Here is a 21,046-nt window from a genome sequence, read left to right as displayed (position 1 = left end):
ATATACCATGATGCGGAAGAAGAGTCTAAAGCACATGGGTCTACATCCAACCATAGCATACTGAATCACCAGTAGCAGTGGTGATTCCCAGACCTCTCAGCACAGCACAGGGGTATTGCAGAGCTGGGTGAAAGAGAAGCACAAGGCCTGGGGCAGCAGCAACAGATACTCCTGGGGCTATCACACCACAGACTGAATCTCTGAAAGTCACCTACTTGAATTTCCAGGAGCCAAGATGGTGGAATAAACTGTAAGTGCTTTCATCCCCCCTTCTTGATCTTGAAAAATCCAGAGAATATTACCCCAAGAAATGTCCCAGAATAGTGGAGCCAGCAGAAAGGGCATGGCAGTCTTTTAGCTTGGGAGGCTATTGAGATTGATGAGAAGAGTCCTTCTTACTGTGGCTGAAGGGGACCATGACAGGATGAGAGGTGTCTAGCAAGCCTCACCTCAATGGACCAGCGGGAGATCCTAAGCCCCAGGGGGATGCAGCTGGCAAGTATCAACATCAGGACCCCAGATGTGCCCTTGCACAGCCAGGGGAATCAGCAGACACCAGTGTGGAAGACTGCTGAGCCTATCCATGCTCTAACACAGTCATAGAGGAGAAGGAGGTCTTAAGTGGCCAGACCACCCTTCCCCCACACATCATGCCATGAGCTTCAGTGTAACCCTGGGAAAACACAGAAAGACATTACCTGGTCTTGGCCTTGGCACACACCAGCCAGGTCCAGCTTAGCACCAGATAAGCTGCAGCATGTTGCTTCTAGCTGCCAGAACCAGAGGCCACAGTCCACAAAGCCAGTAACCAAGACCCTAGATCCCAGCATAAGAAGCATAGGAGAGAGTCCCCTGTGCCCCAGAAGCAGAGACCCACTTTTAAAGCCAGGAAAAAGGCAATCACAATGAGCAAGAAGCAAATTAGAAAAATAAAGACTATAGATTCTTACTATGGGGACAGGGAAGATCGAAATATGAGTTCAGAAGAGGACAGCATTGACACTATACCCACATCTAAAACCTCAAAAGGGAATATGAATTGGTCTCAAGACCAAAAAGCATTCTTGGAAGCTCAAGAAGGATTTTAAAAGTCAAATTAGAGAGGTAGAAGAAAAATTGATCAATTCCTTTAAAAATACAATTCACAAAATTGAAAAATAATTCACTGAAGAAAAACAATTCCTTAAAAAGTAAAATTGGCCAAATGCGCAAGGAGGTATAAAGCCTAACTGAAGGAAACAACATTTTAAAAAGTAAAATTGGCCAAATGGAAAAGCAAACTGAAGAAAACAATTCATTAAAAATTAGAACTGGCCAAGTAGAAGCTAATGACTCTATGAGACATCAATAATCAGTCAAACAAAGTCAAAAGAATCAAAAAATAGAATTAAACACAAAATACCTCATTGGAAAAACAGCTGACCTGAAAAATAGATCCAGGAGAGAATTATTGGTCTACTGGAAAGCCATGATAAAAAAAAAAAAAGATCCTGGATTCTTCCAAGAAATCCACAAGGAAAACTTCTCTGAGGTCCTAGAGCCAGAGGGTAAAATAGTCCTCGAGAGAATCCACTGATCACATCCCGAAAGAGATCAAAAATAAAAAATGCCAAGGAATATTCTAGCAAAATTCCAGAATTATCATGTCAAGGAGAAAATACTACAGGCAGCTAGAAAGAAACAATTCAAATACCATGGAACTAATGGAGTCCTAATAGAGCTTCCCCCAGCCCAAATATTCTAACTTCATTACAGGCCCACTGCACCTTCCTCCCCACCCCCCACCCCAAATGTCATAGCTTATGCCTCACTGCTCACTAGAACAACAGGTGTGTCCCTGAATTTTTAGTTCCCACAGAAACAGCAGGTATTTCTATATGATAGAAGCCAAGTAACTGTGCCTAAACCCTGTCCCACTGAAACCAGTGTGCAATCACAATTACATCATCCATCTAGCCCAAGACAGGATCACAATACCTAACTACCTATCTTGAACAAACACAGTAGCTAGCCAACTGGAGGGCAGCATGACCAGAATGCTTGACCAACAAACCATTGAAGGGGCCCATCCCATGATACCACCTGTGCAGTTCCACTCAGGCTAGGACCCCTCCTCCATTACCTAATCCCTTAACAAACTCCTCCTGCCTGTTCAATATTAATCGTATTCCCATGTTCTATGTAAATTTTGATTGTGTAATCAGCATCTTTGCCCTATAAAAATCCATCTTGTTTACTCTGAAGTTGCTCTTGGAACTTAGTCCACTTCATGATAGGTGTTGATCTTAATAAATGCCTATACTTGGATTAGAGGTGGTCTGATTCTGAATTCTTTGAGAGGGTTCCACTACAACACACCATGAAACGGCAACAGTTTTTGGCCTGAGGTGGGCAGAGACTAAACTTCAACAGAACTACAGTCGGAATCACACAGGGCCTTGCAGCTTCTACATTAAAAGATCAAAGGGATTGTAATATGCTATTCCATAAGGCAAAGGAGCTTAGATTACAACCAAGAATCCAACCAAGAATTTACGACCCAGCAAAATTGAGCATAATCTTTCAGACAAAGAGATGGACATTCAATGAAAAAGGTGACTTCAAGATCTTCCTGATGAAAAGACCAAAGCTCAATAAAAAATTTGATCTTCAAACACAAGACTCAAGAGAGGCATAAAAATATAAACAGGAAAGAAAAAGAAAAAAGAAAACTTCTTATTCAATGAGGGCAAATGTTTACATCCCTACATGGGAAAAGGATACTTGTAAATCTTGAGAATTGTATCTTCATTACTACATTAAAAGGGATATATGTAGACAGGGGGTGTGGCTATAAATTAAATGATATGATGATAAAAAACCTAAATAAGGGTGAAAAGGGATTGTAATGGGAGAAGAGGGCTCTAGGGGGCAAAAAGGGTAAATTGGGTAAATTACAAGAGGAGGGCACAAAAACATATTATACTAGAGAGAAAGAAGAGAGGGAGAGGAGCATTGCTTGAACTTTACTCTCATTAGATTTGGTTCAAGAAGGTAATAACATATTTAGTTAAGTATAAACATCTAACTTGCCCTATAAGCAATAGGAAGGGAAAGGGGAAAGAAAAGGGAGGGGCTGATAGAAGGGAGGGAAGATTGAGGGAGGTGGTGGACAAAAGCAAAACTCTTTTGAGGAGGGAAAGGGAGAAGGGAGAAATAAAGGCATAAATGGGGGAATAGGATGGAGAGAAAGACACAGATAGCAATCATAACTAAAAATGTGAATGGGCTGAACTCTCCCATAAAAGGAAGTAAATAGCAGAATCAATTAAAAACCATAATCCTCCAATATTTTGTTTACAAGAAACACATTTGAAACAGGGGGAAACACACAGGGTAAAGGTAAAAGGCTGGAGTAGAATATATTATGCTTCAGCTAGAGTTCAAAATGCAGGGGTAGCAATCATAATCTCAGACAAAGCAAAAGCAAAATTAGATCTAATCAAAAGAGATAAGGAAGGGAACTATATTCTGCTAAAAGGCACCAAAGAGAATGAAATAATATCATTACTAAACATATATGCATCAAGTGGCAAAACATCCAGATTCTTAGAGGAGAAGTTAAGGGAGCTACAGGAAGAAATAGCAAAATTACATCAGTGGGGGACTTTAGCCTCTCCGTCTCTGAACTTGATGAATCTAGCCTCAAAGTAAACAAGAAAGAGATTAAGGAGGTGAATAGAATTTTAGAAAAGGTAGATATGGTAGACCTCTGGAGAAAATTGAATGGGGATACAAAGGAATATATCTTTTTGTCAGTGGCATAGGGCACATATACAAAAATTGAAAATGGATTAGAGCATAAAACCTCACAATCCAGTGCAGAAAGGCAGAAATATTAAGTGCATTCTTTTGAAGTCATGATGCAATACAAATTATTTGTAATAAAGGGCCATGTAAAGATAGACTAAAATTAATTGGAAACCAAATAATCTAATCCTAAAGAATGAGTGGGTCAAAAGAGAAAATACTGCAAGCAGCCAGAAAGAAACAAGTTGAGTATTATGGAAACACAGTCAGGATAATACTAGATCTAGCAACTTCTACATTAAGGGATCAAAGGGCTTGGAATATGATATTCTGGAGGTCAATGGAACTAGGATTAAAACCAAGAATTACCTACCCAGCAAAACTGAGTATCATGCTCCAAGGCAAAATATGGATTTTCAATAAAATAGAGGACTTTCAAGCTTTCTCAGTGAAAAGACCAGAGCTGAATAGAAAATTTGACTTTCAAACACAAGAATCAAGAGAAGCATGAAAAGGTAAACAAGAAAGAGAAATCACTAAAGTTGAACTGTTTTGTTTACATTCCTACATGGAAAGGTGATGTGTATAATTCATGAGACCTCAGTATTAGGGTAGCTGAAGGGCATATACATATATATAGAGAGACAGAGGGTGATTTGAATATGAAGAGATGATATCTAAAAAAAAATCAAATTAAGGGATGAGAGAGTAATATATTGAGAGAGGGAGAAAAGGAGAGATAGAATGGGGTAAATTATCTCACACAAAAGTGGCAAGAAAAAGCATTTCGTTGGAAGGGAAGAGAGGGCAGGTGAGGGGGAATGAGTGAATCTTGCTTTCGTCAGATTTGACTTGAGGAGGGAATAACATACACACTCAATTGGGTATCTTACCCCACAGGAAAGAAGGAGGAAGGGGATAAAAAGGGGGGACGATAGTAGGGAGGGCAGTTAGGGGGAGGAGGTGATCAAAACCAAACACTTTTAAAAAGGGACAGGGTCAAGAGAGAAAATCGAATAAAGGGTGACAGGATAGGAAGGAGCAAAATATAGTTAGTCTTTCAAAACGTGAGTGTTGTGGAAGGGTTTTACATAATGATACACATGTGGCTTATGTTGAATTGTTTGCCTTCTTAGGGAGGGTGGGTGGAGAGGGAAGAGGGGAGAGAATTTGGAACTCAAAATTTTTAAAAGTAGATGTTCAAAAAAAAGTAGTTTTTTGCATGCAACTGGGAAATGAGATATACAGGCAATGGGGCACAAACATCTATCTTGCCCTACAAGAAAGTAAAGGAAAAGGGGATGGGGGGAGTGCGGTGACAAAAGGGAGGGCTGACTGGGGAATGGGGCAATCAGAATACATGCCACCTTGGAGTGGGGGGAGGATAGAAATGGGGAGAAAATTTGTAGTTCAAAATCTTGTGGAGATCAGTGCCGAAAAATAAAAATTTTAAATAAATAAGAACAAAAAAGAATGAGTGGGTCAAACAACAAATCATTGAAACAATCAATAACTTCATTCAAGACAATAATGATACAACATACCAAATCTTATGAGATGCAGCAAAAGTGGCTCTTAGGGGAAGTTTTATATCTCTGAGTGCTTACATGTATAACATAGAGAAAGAAGAGATCAATGAATTGGGCATGCAACTAAAAAAGCTAGAAAAAGAATGAATTAAAAATCCTCAAATAAATACCAAATTAGAAATACTGAAAACCAATGCAGAAAGTAATAAAATTGAAATTAAGAAAACTATTGAACTAATAAATAAAACTAAGAGCTGGTTTTATGAAAAACCCAATAAAATTAATAAAACCTTGGTTGATTTGTTTAAAAAAAGAAGAAAGCCAAATTACCAGCATCAATAATGAAAGGGCTGAATTCACCACCAATGAAGAGGAAATTAAAACGACAATTATGAATTATTTTGTCCAACTGTATATACACAAATTTGACAAATCTTAGTGAAATGGATGAATGTTTACAAAAATATAAATTGCCCAGATCAACAGAAGAAGAAGTAAAATACTTGAATAACCCCATTTCAGAAAAAGAAACTGAACAAGTTACCAATGAACTCCTTTGGTAAAAATCTCCAGGTCCAAATGGATTTACAAGCTAATTGTATGAAATATTTAAAGAACGATTATTTCTAATACTATATAGACTATATGGGAAAACTGGCAAAGAAGGAGTCCTACCAAAATCTTTCTATAATACAAATATGGTAGTGATACCTAAACTGGGAAAAGTCAAAACAGAGAAAGAAAATTATAGACCATTTCCCCTCATGAATATAGATCAAAAATTTTAAATAAAATACTAGCAGAAAGATTATAGCAACTTATCACGAGAATAATACATTTTGATCAGGTAGCATTTGTACTAGGAATGCAAGACTGGTTCAATTGATCATATTACCAACAAAACTAACAGAAAGCATATGATTATCTCCATAGATGCAGAAAAAACTTTTGGCAAATTATCACACCCATTCCTATTAAAAACACTAGAAAGCATGGGAATAAATGGAGTCTTCCTTCAAATGATAAGTAGCATCTACCTAAAACCATCAGCAAGCATTATATGTAATGGGGATAAGCTAGATGTATTTCCAATAAGATTGGGGGTGAAACAAGGATGTCCATTATCACCTCTGTTATTCAATATGGTACTAGAAATGTTAACTTTAGCAATAAGAGAAGAAAAGGAAATTGAAGGAATTAGAATAGGCAAAGAAGAAACTAAGTTATCACTCTTTGCAGATTATATGATTATATACTTAGAGAATCCTAGAGAATTAAGTAAAAAACTACTTGAAATAATAAACAACTTTAGCAAAGTTTCAGGGTATAAAATAAACCCACATAAATCCTTGGCATTCCTATATATTACTAACAAAGCCCAACAGTAAGAGATGGAAAGAGAAATTCCATTTAAAGTTAAAGTAGACATAAAATATTTGAGAGTCTACCTGCCAAAACAAACCCAGGGACTATGTGAACACAATTACAAAACACTTTTCACACAAATAAAGTCAGATCTAAATAAATGGAAAAAGAAGTTGTTCATGGGTAGGCCAGGCTAATATAATAAAAATGACAATTTTACCTAAATTAATTTACTTATTCAGTGCCATCCCAATCAAACTACCAAAACATCATTTTATGGAGCTAGAAAAAATAATAGCAAAATTCATCTGAAAGACCAAAAGGTCCAGAATATCAGGGGAATTAATGAAAAGAAATGCTGGGGAAGGTGGCCTAGCCATAACAGATCTTAAATTGTATTATAAAGCAGCAATCATCAAAACTACCTGTTACTGGTTAAGAAATAGAGGGATAAATCAGAGGAATTGATAAACCCAAAGACTCTAGCTTCTGGGATAAGAATTCACTATTTCACAAAAAAAAAAAAAAAACTCCTGGGAAAACTGTAAAATAGTATGACAGAAACTAGGCATAGACCAATGTTTGACACCATATTCCAGAATAAAGTCCAAATGGGTACACAATAATGACTGATACTATAACAAATTAGGGGAGTAAGGAATAGTTTATCTGTCAGGTGTATGGGGAATGGAGGAATTTATGACTAAAGAAGAGATAGAAAACATTATAAATGCAAAATGGAAAATTTTAATTACATTAAATTGAAAAATTTTTTGCACAAGCAAAGGCAAGGCCACCAAGATTAGGAGTGAAGCAGAAAATTGGGAAAGAATTTTTATAACCAGTGTCTCTGATAAAGTCCTCATTTCTAAAATATATAGAAGACTGAGTCAAATTTATAAGAGTACAAGTGATTCACCAATTGATACATGGTCAAAGGATATGAATAGACAGTTTTCAGAGGAAAAAATTAAAGCTATCTATAGTCATATGAAAAAATGCTCTAAATCACTATTGATTAGATAAATTCAAAACAAAACAACTCTGAGGTACCACATCATACCTATCAGATTGTGTAACATGACAAAACAGGAAAATGATAAATGTTGCAGAAGATAAATGTGGGAAAACTGGAACACTAATGTATTGTTGGTGGAGTAGTGAACTTGTCCAACCATTCTGGAGAGCAATTTGGAACTATGATCAAAGGGCTATAAATATGTGCATACCCTTTGACCCAGCAATGCCACTTTTAGGGGTGTATCCCAGATCTTGTGGATGGGAAGGGGACCCACATGTACAGAAGAATTTGTGGCAGCTCTTTTTGTGGTGGCAAGAGCCTGGAGGTTGAGGGGATGCCCATCAATTGGGGAATGACTGAATGGGTTGTGGTGTATGAATGTGATGGAGTACTATTGTGCTGTAGGAAGTGATGAGCAAGTGGACTTTGGAGGAACCTGGAAAGACTTCTGTGAACTGGTGCTGAGTGAGGTTTGCCGAGCCAGGTGAACATTGTATGTAGTGGTAACCACAGTGTGTGATGACTGACTTTGGTGGAATTGGCTCTTCACAGCAATGCAAGGACCTAAAACAATTCCAGATGAATCATGATGGAGAATGTCATACACATCCAGAGAAAGAGATATGGGGTCTGAATGCAGATTGAAGCAGACTATTTTCTTTTTTTGTTTGTTTTTTGTTTTGTTTTATGTTTTTCTTTCTCATGGTTACTCCCATTCATTCTAATCCTCCTGTAGAACATGACTAATGTGAGAATGTGTTTGGTAGAAATGTATATGTGCAGCCTGTATCAGATTGCATGCCATCTTGGGCAGGGGGGAGAAAATTTAGAACGTCTTGAAGTGAGTGTTGAGAACTAAGATGAATAAATTAACTTATTTTGAAAAAAATACCAGGCAAAATCTGATCTATTCTCTGCTTGAAAAACTCAAATGAGTGAAAACCCATTGTTTATCTTCTAAGACAGAACATTACACTCTTTTTGAGCTCTGTGTTATGGATTTTTTCCCTGACATCAAGTTTTAATAGCCTCTTTATAACTTCTATCCATTGCTCTATTCCTGCTTTCTAGGCCAAGTAGAAAGGTTGCAATGCCCTCTAACTGATGGCAGCCCTTCAAATATTTAAAGTTAATTATCATCTCTATGACTGTTCCCCTTTTCTCTGATTTAAATAAATCATCCATATTTTCTTCATCTAATCCTCATACGATATGGGCTCCATCCTGGTTTCCCTTTAATATATGCCCTTCTTAAACTGTGGCCTAGACCTAAAAATAATAAAATAATTCTTAGGAGATGAGATAAAAAGATCTATCTGCTCATCTGATTATTAAGAAGCTTTCTATTTTGGTTAATTTTTCTTAATTCACAAAATGAATGAGAGGGAAACAGAGATTCTAAGATGAGAGTAATAAAAGGGAATGCATGTATGACAATTGAATCCTTGGAGACAATTTAATTAGCTTGTATTGGAAAAGAGAAATAAATACACATTAAAACTTTCAAGTATAAGTCAACATATTCCAATTGAAAGACTGATAGCTTCAAAGTTATAGGACAAGGTTGAAGTCTCAAAAATAAATGCAGAATTCAGTATATTGATTATACTTCCTACCTATGTGGACTTTGGCAAATTTCTTAACTTCTCTGAGTTTCAGTTACCAATTTTAAAAATTGATGACCTTTGAGGTCCATTTTGGCTGTAAATTTATGATTTTAAAGGTTCCAAGATTTTTTTCTAATCCAAAATCTATTATTCTATGATCTCTAAGGTTCTTTAATTTCTGAATTTGTGATTTTTAAAATATATGACTAGCATTTATTAACATTTCTTTTAAAGTCAATACTTTGACTATATTTAGTGGTTGATTATAAACTTTTTATTTGCATTTCACAATGAAAAGCATTTTGGTGGGATGAGAAGAACACTAGATAGGGAGTCTGCAATCCCTGGTTCTACTTGTGGCTTTATCATAATCTAATTATATAACATTGAGCAAGGCACTTAACCTCATTGGGCCTTAATTTTCTCCTCTGTGATATGAAAGGGTCAGACTATATGACCTCTACAGTAAAATTGATTGAATTAAGCAAATATTTATTCTATGCCCATATTAGTCAGTGAACTGTGATACTTGCTTAGTGAGATCAAAATATGAGTAAAGTATGCCTACAGCCCTCAAGGATTTTGTAATTTAGTGGTTCCTTCAAACTGTAAATGTTCAGTATTCTGCTAATAAGAGGAAATGAGCTGGAATGACTATGAATTTAATTAGACATATGGAAGAATTTACTGCCAGACTGATTAAACACAATGAAAAGGTATTAGAGGAGATTGTGATAATCACAATTCGGGAGATCTCCAAGAATAGAATTGATTTACACGAGGTTTGAAAGGTTCAGGTCTTCACTTTCCTAGTAGGCAAGTCTACATGAATTTGGAAGGCCCCTTTCAGTAAAATAAGACTGATTCCCTTTCCAATGTATTTTATAATCTGAATATTTTCAAAGGATTAGCTCTTCCAGAATTCTTAAAGTCAACATTAGAAAAGTACAAATGGATTACATTGGGGAATTTCTGAGGTTAATGGTAGGAAGAAATACTGGATGGTTGGAAATCAAACAAAACTCTTCTACTCCTTTTCATCCAGATCTATTATTACCTACCTTATCATGTTCCTAAATTAGTCACAAAAGTTATTCACTATCTTGCTATAATGTGATAACAGATACCTAACTTGGGGCAGGGAGCAGTCAAAACCAAAACTAAAGGAAGTTATATAGCTTGAACAAAACAATCTGTTAGTCCCTGTTTCTTCCATCTTTTCTCTAAGACTCATTCTGCCAAGTAGGGAGGAATGATCTTCCTTCAGGTCTGGTACCTACAACAATATTAATTCAATTAATGAGATAGTTGTCAAATCACCACAGTTTTATCTTTGCTAGTCATAACCTAAATAAGAATTAAACTATGTCCACAATAAGAGTATACAGTGCCATGTTAACAACTATTCCATTAAGTCTTTAAATTATTCATATTTCTGTGAATGCCTGCTTAAGAATAACTGAATTTTTACACTGTTTTTCAAACATTTCCCCAATTGATCCTCAAAACAAACCTGTGAATAAGAACTATAGATGTGAGAAAACAAATTCAGAGAGGTTAAATTATTTTACCATCATCCCATAGCCAGTAAGAAAGCAGAATATGAACTCGCAACTCTTGGGACTCTACTATACACTCCTCACTCTTTATACCATGCCCCCAGGATACATTAGACTACTTGGTGACTTAATCCTTTGGGATTGTAATCTACCAGGATTCTAATGACTACATTGATTATTACAATATTAAAAATTATTTTATAGCTGTTAGCATTGACATGTGATATTTACAATATCAATTGTAGAGTTACATTGGAATATATATATATATATATATATATATATATATATATATATATATATATGTGTGTGTGTGTGTGTGTGTGTGTTTGTGTGTGTGTGTGTGTATAATAACTTAGAGGTCATCTATTCCAATCCAATAATTTTTACAGATAAAAAAGCTGAGCTAGAGAAACTAAATGACTTGAATAAGGTGACATAGGTAGGAAATGTTATAGCCAGGATTTGGATCCAGGACCACTGATTATAAATTCTGCACTTTTTCTCCCATACCACACTAACTTGGGATGCCAAAATAAAACTTTATCTCTAATCAAGGTAGTTCCTTATTGTTCTTTTAAATTACATTTGCTATTACTTAAAGTTCTAGAAAAAAATTAAAAAAGATGAGTCTGAGAATAGTAGAAATCACCTTTTCTTTACATGTTTAATGATGATGATGTCCTAATGCCATTATTTTTCCTTTTCATATTTTTATTATTTAATATTTTTAGTTTTCAACATTGATTTCCACAAGATTTTGAGTTACAAATTTCTCCCCTATTTCTACACTGCCCCCACTCCAAGATGGCATATATTCTGATTGCCCCTTTCCCCAGTCTGCCCTCCCATCTGTCACTCCACTACCCCCGCCCCATCCCTTTTCCCCTTACTTTCTTGTAGGGTCAGATAGATTTCTATATCCCATTGCCTGTATAACTTATTTCCCAGTTGCATGTAAAAAACAACTTTTTTTGAGCATTTGTTTTTAGAACGTTGAGTTCCAAATTCTCTCCCTTCTTCCCTCACCATCCATCCTCCTTGAGAAGACAAACAATTCAACATAGGCCACATGCATCATTATGCAAAACACTTCCATAATAATCATGTTGTGAAAGACTATATTTCCCTCCATCCTATCCTGCCCCCTTTATTCAATTTTCTCCCTTGACCCTGTCCCTTTTCAAAAGTGTTTGCTTTTGATTACCTCCTCCACCAATCTGTCTTCCCTTCTATCATCCCTCCTCTCTTATCCCCTTTCCCCCTATTTTCCTGTGGGGAAAGATACCCAGTTGAGTGTGTATGTTATTCCCTCCTTAAATCAAATCCTATGAGAGCAAGATTCACTGATTCCCTTTCACCTGCCTCCTCTCCTTTTCCAATAGAATTGCTTTTTCTTGCCACTTTTATGTGAAATAATTTACCCCATTCTATGGGGTTCATGGTTTGAGAAGTCTGGTAACTGCCACAACTTAGTGATTCATGGTCCTGAAGCCTGTTCTGCCTGACTCCCTGTCTGGTCTGTCCTGGTGAGGCCCATGCTGGGGTGCACTCTGCTCCCAGTATGGTGCAATAGACCCTTCCCAGCTACTATCCAGGCCATCTTTGGAGGGAGACATTTCCCTCTGTTATTTCATGGGTTCTGTAGCTCTAGAATTTGTTAAGAGCCATTTTTTACAGGTGTTTGGAGGGATTTAGGGGAGAGCTTAGGCGAGTCCCTGTTTTCCAGCCACCATCTTTGCTCCACCCCAATGCCACTATTGATAAGTAAAAAGTTGAAAATATTGTTTGTATTTGCTCTGTTCAACAACACATCCCTGCCTTTTTTCTCTATCATTTGGTCATTCATTGAAAGACAATTCTTAAAATTTCCTGTAGAAGGTCAAGGAGATGAAGAAGAAAAATATGAAATGTGAACAAATTAATTCAGTTAGATGTTCATATGTTTTTTTTAATTAACTACTTATTGGTTTAAAATAGTATATGGCATATATAGCTGTTGTTGTATAGCTGTAATTGTCTCAGTCATGTCCAACACTTTGTGACCCCATTTGGGATTTTCTTGGCAAAGATACTGGGATAATTTGCCATTATCTTCTCCAGCTCATTTTACAAATGAAGAATTGAGGCAAACAGGGTTAATGACTTGCCCAGGGTCACAAAGCTAGTAAATGTCTGAGGCCAGATTTGAACTCAGGAAGATGACTCTTCTTGACTTCAAGCCCAGTATTCTAGTAATTGTACCACCGGGCTGTCCTAGATATGGTAGATATATATACGCATATACACATCACGCCAATGTATACACATAAGCATATTTACAAAATACACATACATACAAATATTCATATGTATATGCACATATGTACATTATTGTATTGACAATACATGATTATACAAACACAAAAAGAATATGTGATTTAATCAGCATGGGAAACTTCCATTCCATTATGGCAATACTTTATTCCAACATATTACAACAAATCTAGGACTCAGATAAGTACAAAGGGTTTGTGAAGCACATAGAGATTAAATGACTGGTCCAGAGTTGATTCTCTATCCATTGAACAACTGAGCTACCTCTGTGAGGGTAAAATGTAGTAAATAGAGAGAGCTTATTCAAGAACTTTGGTAGTGAATGGGCAGAGTCATAGAGATAGAGGAAATAGAGAAGATAACAAAAGGGAAATAAAATAGAGGATTGAAGAGATGGTATTACATAGAAAAACTTATGAAAGTTTGATAGTTTGAGGAGATGAGCATATTTGAAGGTAGTGATGAAGAAATCTGTAGATAATGAGAGATTGAGGATTAGAGAGAGTGAACAATGGACCATGGCATGCTAGAGAATAACAGCAGTGTTGTAATTATATATATTTAGAATGATTGGCTTTGACATTTAGTAGCAGAAAGGAGGAGAAAATGATAAAGGATATCAAAGGGTTTGGGAATGAAAAGAATAGAAAAAAATGGAGCTCACTTCAAATAGACTTTGGTTTGTTTTTTCAATAAAATAGTAACTTATTCTGTGCTAGTCATTTTATTTAATAAGTACAGAGAAAACAAGCAAATAGAATTCCTGCCACCAGGGAACTTAGATATATAAATGTCATACACAAATCTTAACATATATGATAAATATTAAATATTTGGTAATCATACAAAGGGGATGCACTAGAAGCTGAAAAAATCAAGAAAAGACTCTTGATACAGGTAGCATTGGGCCTGAGTATTAGAGGAAGCCAGAGAGTCTAATAATGAAAATTTGGAAGGAAGAGTATACCAGGCATGGGGAATAGCCAATCAAAAGTTGAAAAGATGGGAGATGTAATGTATTTGTGGGAGGGACAGCAGGTAAATCATAATGGCTTGATTGTAGAGCATATAAAAGAAAGTATAATGTAAGAAGATTGGTAAATTAGAAAAGGATCAGATTGTGAAAAAACACAAAATAGAGTACTTTGAATTGGATCTTGAGGGTAACAGAGTCATTGGAGTTTGCTGGGTTGATAAGGTTAGACATATCTTTTAAGAAAATCACTTTAGCAGCTATGTGAAAGATTGAAGCAAGATAGACCTGAGGCAGAGAAACCAATTGGAAAACAGATGGATTTGAGGGCAAAGAAAATGGGTTCTCTTTTGAGAACATCAACTTTGAGATGCCTCTGGGATATCCAGTTTGACATATTCAATAGGCAACTGAAGATGCATGGCTTTAACTCAGAAGAGTGATGAGGGCTAGATAAGTAGATTAGGGAATGACCTCCGCAGAGCTGATTATTGAACCATTTGGAACCAAATGAGTGAAGAATGCCAAAGACAGACATTTAGTGTTAGCAGGCATGAGAGGCATGAGGAACCAGGAAAACAGACTGAGGAGGGGTCATGTGATTAGGATAAGAAGAGTCATAATAACTCAGAGAGGAAGAGTAACTAAAAGAATTTGTTCATCATTGTCAGATTCTGCAAAGAGCTCAACAAGGATGAAGATTAAGAGGAGTTCAAGATAGTTGACAATCAAGAGATTATTGGTAGTTTTGGAAAGTTCGGTTTTATTGGAATGGTAAGGTCAGATGCTAGATTTCACATGGTTTAGAAAAGAGTAAGATAATCAACATTGCAAACTGACAACTTCCTGGAGGTATCATGAAGGATGTCGAGATACAGCTCAAAAGAATCAACATTACAGCCACATAGTGTATTTAGTCTGGCCAACAAGGCTTTAAATTATTTGGAGATATTTCACAACATAGAAGGGTAGGCTATTATTGTTCTCCAAAACAACCCTGGCTAACATGAATACAGTGCTTTGTGGGGAAAGAAAAACATATTCATATTCTGAGTTTTATTAATCCTGGTCTTGGGCTTACTATTGGTTGTAACCAGATTTTTTACCTGTAAAGACTTTGGATGTTTATCTTTAAAGTCTCTTTGTGCCCCAGTTTCAAGTCACAGAAGGACTTCAGAGAGTGTTATGATTTGCTTCAGATGATAGTAAGAAAATAAAATTTTTCAGAGACTTCAAGAACAGGAAGGAAAACTGAATTTGTTTTACAGAAATTCTTTGAGAAGAGATAGCTTTGATTTTTCATATTTTGGAGAACTACTGATATAAATTCAAGCCTTCTTTAAATAGTTAGAAATAAAATATTGAAGTTATATGATAGAGAAGTTTGGAGACATGAACAGCTAAAGGTCCTTTGCTATACACAACTCACTGGAAAGAACAGACCCATTTCAAATGAGTCATAACACAAATCTCCTTATTTCAGCCATAGTTTTTAGACTACTTTACAACTACCATACCAAAAAAATCACTGTAAACTCAAAATATATAATTCAAGGTATATTTTACATAGATCACATAACTCTCATGCCTTTTCAAAAATTAATATGAACCATAAAAAGCTACGTTATGTTATGAATCTACTTACATCATGACACAGCACAGATTCAAACAAAGGAATAATTCTTCCTCTTGCACATGCCAGATAAATTATTATTCATGAGAACAGGGGCTCTGAGAAGGTTGTGGGGGGTGGGGTGCTCCATTGTACATTGCCCAGTACGTTAAAATTAAATAGAAGATATGACTATAGAAATTTTACTAACAACTAAAAGTAACAAATATGCTGTCATGAATGTAGGCTAAACCCAAAATATCTTAATGAAGTTTTTGTAGATAACTGAAGTCATAATAGGAGTAAGTCCATTGATAAATATTTATTAACCGTATAGCATGTGCCACACATACTGCTGAGCATTAGTGATACAAAGAAAAGCAAATGATAATTCTTACTCTCAAGAAGCTTATACTCTAATGGAGTTTGGTCTGTTTTCACAGATAGTTTTAGTAAAAAGCAAAAGTTTTATTACACTTTTATTCAATAAAATCCCCATGCTTTTATCAGACTATCTCATGAGGTAAGTTTTAAAATATAATAAAATAATAGTAAGCTATGTCATTAAATGACTGTCTTATGGTTGGAAAGGACCATAACTTGACTAACCCACTTCTTCCTGTTTCCTTAGGTCTGAACCTGATCAGGAGTGTCCTGTACTTTTTAGAGTTGATAGACTTGGATTCTAACTCATTCTTTAAAGCTGTTAAATTTATTTTACAATACCATGTCCCCAAAGCATCCCATCAAAATTGGAAGGGACTGGACAAAGTCATTAAATTAAGATACTTTGTATAAAGTATGAAGTTGAAAATTACCTACATGATTAAAAATAGTGTTTTATGGTTACCTTTTGTTTTAACATCATAGTAATTTTCAAATTGATTCTTCTTTATGTTTTTTATACAGTGAGGTATCCTTTAAATAATATAATTATATTCTTAACATCAACATAAAGGAACATTTCCTAATACAAAGATCAGCAAAAGAAGATTTCATATACCACCATGAATTGCTATTGAGAACATGTTGCTTTGTTAAAAAGCAATCAGAACTTCCTGATGTTCTCTTCTTTGTATCTATTTAACATTTCATTGAAAATGGGCAAAGCCAAGATGGCAAAGTAAAGGCAGAGACTGACCTGAGCTGTCCCAAATTCCCCTCCAAACAACATCAAAGTAACATCTCAAAATTAATATGAAAGAGGCAGAATCAACAAAGGGATGGGTTGAAACAATTTTCAAGTCTAATACAATTTAGAAGGATGGCAGGAAAAAATCTGTCTCACTGGGGTGAGAGTGGAATACAGTCCAGTGAATGCCACATCACTATAGGACATGCAGCAACAAACAGCAAAAGGTTTTGGGGGCAAATGAATCTGTAGCAGCAGCCTCCAGAGCACTCAGCCCACATATAATAAGCGCTTGGACAAGTGGTCAGAAGATTACAAGGATCTCTTTTCTGGAACTGGGAATAAGACTCTGTTGCATTGCTCATATGTAGTTCTGGGCTGCAGTCCAAGTAAGGAGAAGCACTAGCAGGAGCATGGTTCCTGGATGTGGTTCCCAGGTGGAAAGAAAATGCTTCTGGTCACACTAAGACCAGAACAGATGCCAGTAGAGCAGGGACCACATTTCTTCTAAGATCACACCACTTTGGAAGAACTGAAAACTTACAGACCTTCGGAACTAGCTCTGAAAACTAGCTCATGAAAAAGCTTGAAGTTTTGTGCAGTGCCCTCTCCATTGCAGGGGCAAAGCCCAATTAGAACATAAAGTTAAAAGTCAAAAAACAGGTTGGGAATTGAGCAAACAATGAAAAAATAACTTGACCATAGAAAGTTACTATGGAAATCTAAGCAGCAACATGCAAAACCTCAAAGAAAAATGTGAATTGATCTTAAGCAAGGAGGAGGGAGGCAGAGAAAGAGAGAGAGAGAGAAAAAAAAATAGGTTGGAGGAAAATAAAATAATTAGTAATCATAACTGTGAATGTGAATGGGATGAACTCACCTATAAAACAGAATCAAATAACAGAGTGAATTACATGATTTAGACATAAAGGGTGACACCATAAGCAAATTAGGGGAGTGTGGAATAGTTTATCTATAAGAGAAGAATGTATGACCAAACAAGACATAGCATTATGGGATATAAAGTGAATAATTTTGATTACATTAAAAGGTTTTACACAATACAAACAAATGCAACCAAGATTATAAGGAAACAGAAAACCTTAAAAGGGTGGGGGGACAGCACATTTCTCTGATAGAGGGTGGATTTCTCAAATATATGGAGAATTGATTCTTATAAATACAAGTCATTTCACAATAAATGGTCAAAGGATATGAACAGACAGTATTCAAAATAAGAAATCAAAGATATCTATATAGTCATATGAAAAATGCTCTAAATCACTATTAATTAGAGAAATGCAGATTAAAAATACTCTGATGCTGATCCAGCCATTTTGGAGAGCAATTTGGAACTATGCCCAAAGAGCTATAAAAATGTTCATACCCTTTGACCCAGCAATACCAATTCTAGAGTTGTATCCCAAAGAAATCACACAAGCGGGAAAAGGACCCATATGTACAAGGATATTTGTAGTGGCTCTTTTTGTGGTAGCCAAGAATTGGAAATCAAAGGGATGTCCATCAATTGGGGAATGGCTGAACAAGCTGTGGTATATGAAGGTAATGGAATACTATTGTGCCATAAGAAATGGGGATGATACGGACTTCATAACAACCTGGAAAAACCTACACAACATAATGATGAGTGAGCGGAGCAGAGCCAGGAGAACACTGTACACAACCACAGATATATGGATTCTGTGAGGACCCACCCTGACAGACTTCGCTCCTCTCAGTAACACAAGGTGCAGGCACAACTCCAAAGGACTCACGATGGAGAATGCTATCTACATCCAGAGAAAGAACTATGAAGTTTGAATGCAGATTGAGGCACACTTCATAACTATGAAGTTTGAATGCAGATTGAGGCACACTTCATGCTTGCCTTTTTCTCTTCTCTTTTGTTTTTGTTTTTGGGTTTTTTTTTTTGGTTCTGTTTCTTCTTTCTCATTATTCATTCCATTGGTCATAATTCTTCTCCGCAACTTGACTAGTGTATAAATTAATTCAATGTGAAAAAAAATCACCCATTAAAGTGGTTCTCTTTAAAAAAAATACTCTGATGTACCACCTCACACCTATCGGATAAGTTAATATTCCAGAAAAGGAAAATGACAAAAGTTGGAGAAGATGTGGCAAACTTGGGACACTAATGGTGAAGTTGTGAACTGATCCAACCATTCTAAAGAGTAATTTGAAACTATTCCAAAAGGCTATCAAATTGTGCATACAATTTGAGCCAGCAATAGCACTATTAGTAATGTATCCCAAAGAGATAAAGAATAAAGGAAAAGGACCTACATGTACAAAAATATTTATAGCAGCTCTTTTTGTGGTGACAGAGTTGAAAATTGAGGGGCTTTCCATTAATTGTGAATGACTGAAAAAGCTGTGATATATAATTGTGTTGGAATGATACTGTGCTATAAGAAATGATGAGCAGGTTGGTTTCAGAAAAACCTGGAAAGACAACTAAACTGACACAAAATGAAGTGAGGAGAACTAGGAGAACATTGAACACAGTATCAGTGATATTGTAAGATGACCGACCGTGAATGACTTAGCTCTTCTCAAAAACACAATAATCTAACAGAGTTCTGAAGAATTTACAATGAAAAATGCTATCCACTTCCAGACGAAGAGCTGATAGAGTTTGAATGCAGATCAGAGTATATTTTTTAAACTTTCTTTATTTCTTGTGTGTGTTTTTTACTTATTTATTTTGGTCTGTGCTTTCTTTTTACAACATGACTAATATGGAACTATGTTTTGCATGACTGCACATGTATAATTTATATCAAACTGTTTCTCAATGGGGGGCAGGAGAAAGAGGGAGAAAAATTGGAACTCAAATACATATGCATATGCAACCTTGTTTTTGTGTATAATTGGGAAATATTAATATTATTTGATTGATACTTTTTCTTGTTTTATTGGGGGATGGTTCTTTAATATTACCCTCCCAATCTTTACCTCTTAAAAAACTAATCAACCACTTCTCTTGTAATAAACAAATGTAGTTGCACAGTATTTGTCCTGTCCCAAAAACATATGTCTTATTCTGCACCTCTAGGGCATCATCTCTCTGCCAAATGATGGTAAACATGATTCGTCAATTTTTAAAATAATGATTGGTCATTTGACACTTGTTTTCCCTTAAAATGTTTAAATTGTTCTCCTGTAGTCTGCATCAGTACAAAGATGCCTTCCCAGGTTATTTTGAATCTTTCCTTTCATCATTTCTTACAGTATAATCATATTCTATTTTGTATGTTACAATCTCTTCAGCCATTCTCCTATAGATTGGCTCACTTTGTTTCCTGTCCTTTTCTACAATAAAATCTGCTTCCATATATATACATATATATGCACATATCGGTGGTCTCTCTGTATTTTTTTGTCTCTGTCTCTCTCCATTCCTTTGTCTCTTGTGGTCAGTCGCAGTTTTTGTGTCTCTTTATCTCTCTGTCTTTATATGTCTCTGTGTCTCTATCTCTGTCTTTTGTCTCTGTCTCTGATTCTCATCATCATCACCATCATTATCATTTTCAGGGGCTTTTGGGATACATTTCCAAATTTTGACGATGATTGTGTCAATTCATAGTTTCACTGCCAGCATAATAATGACTGTTTCCTGATCTGATGGGTGTGATATGGATCTTCAAATTTATCTTAAGTAATATTTATCTTATTACTGGTGATTTGCACAGTTTTTCATGTGGCTATTATTTTTTTTTCTTCTTTTCAAATCTGCCTGTTAATATCCTTTGACCTTTTATATCCTGGGGAATAACATGTATCATTCTACAATTTTTTATATTTCTTTGATATTAAATCTTTATCATAAACCTCTGTTGCAAATTTTTTCCCTTTGGTTTCCTATTTCCAATCTAATTCTAAATGGTTCTTTTGGTTTGTTCATTTTTTTCAATTTTATATATGCAAAATTGTCTACTTTATTTTCTGTGATTCTATCCATTGGTAAAAATTCTTTCCCTTATTTGTGAAAAATATTTCCTTCCTTGTTCCTCTGCTGTGCTTATTATATAGCTTTTTAAAAATCTAGGTCATGTATCCATTCTTACTGTATTGTGTAATGTATGATTTTGATATATATCTAATATCTGCTAGGATCCTTTC

Source organism: Trichosurus vulpecula, chromosome 1, assembly GCF_011100635.1.
Source record: "Trichosurus vulpecula isolate mTriVul1 chromosome 1, mTriVul1.pri, whole genome shotgun sequence".
In the NCBI taxonomy this organism is placed as follows: Eukaryota; Metazoa; Chordata; class Mammalia; order Diprotodontia; family Phalangeridae; genus Trichosurus; species Trichosurus vulpecula.
The sequence above is the reverse complement of the archived record's forward strand: the minus strand, read 5'-3'. Positions refer to the sequence as shown.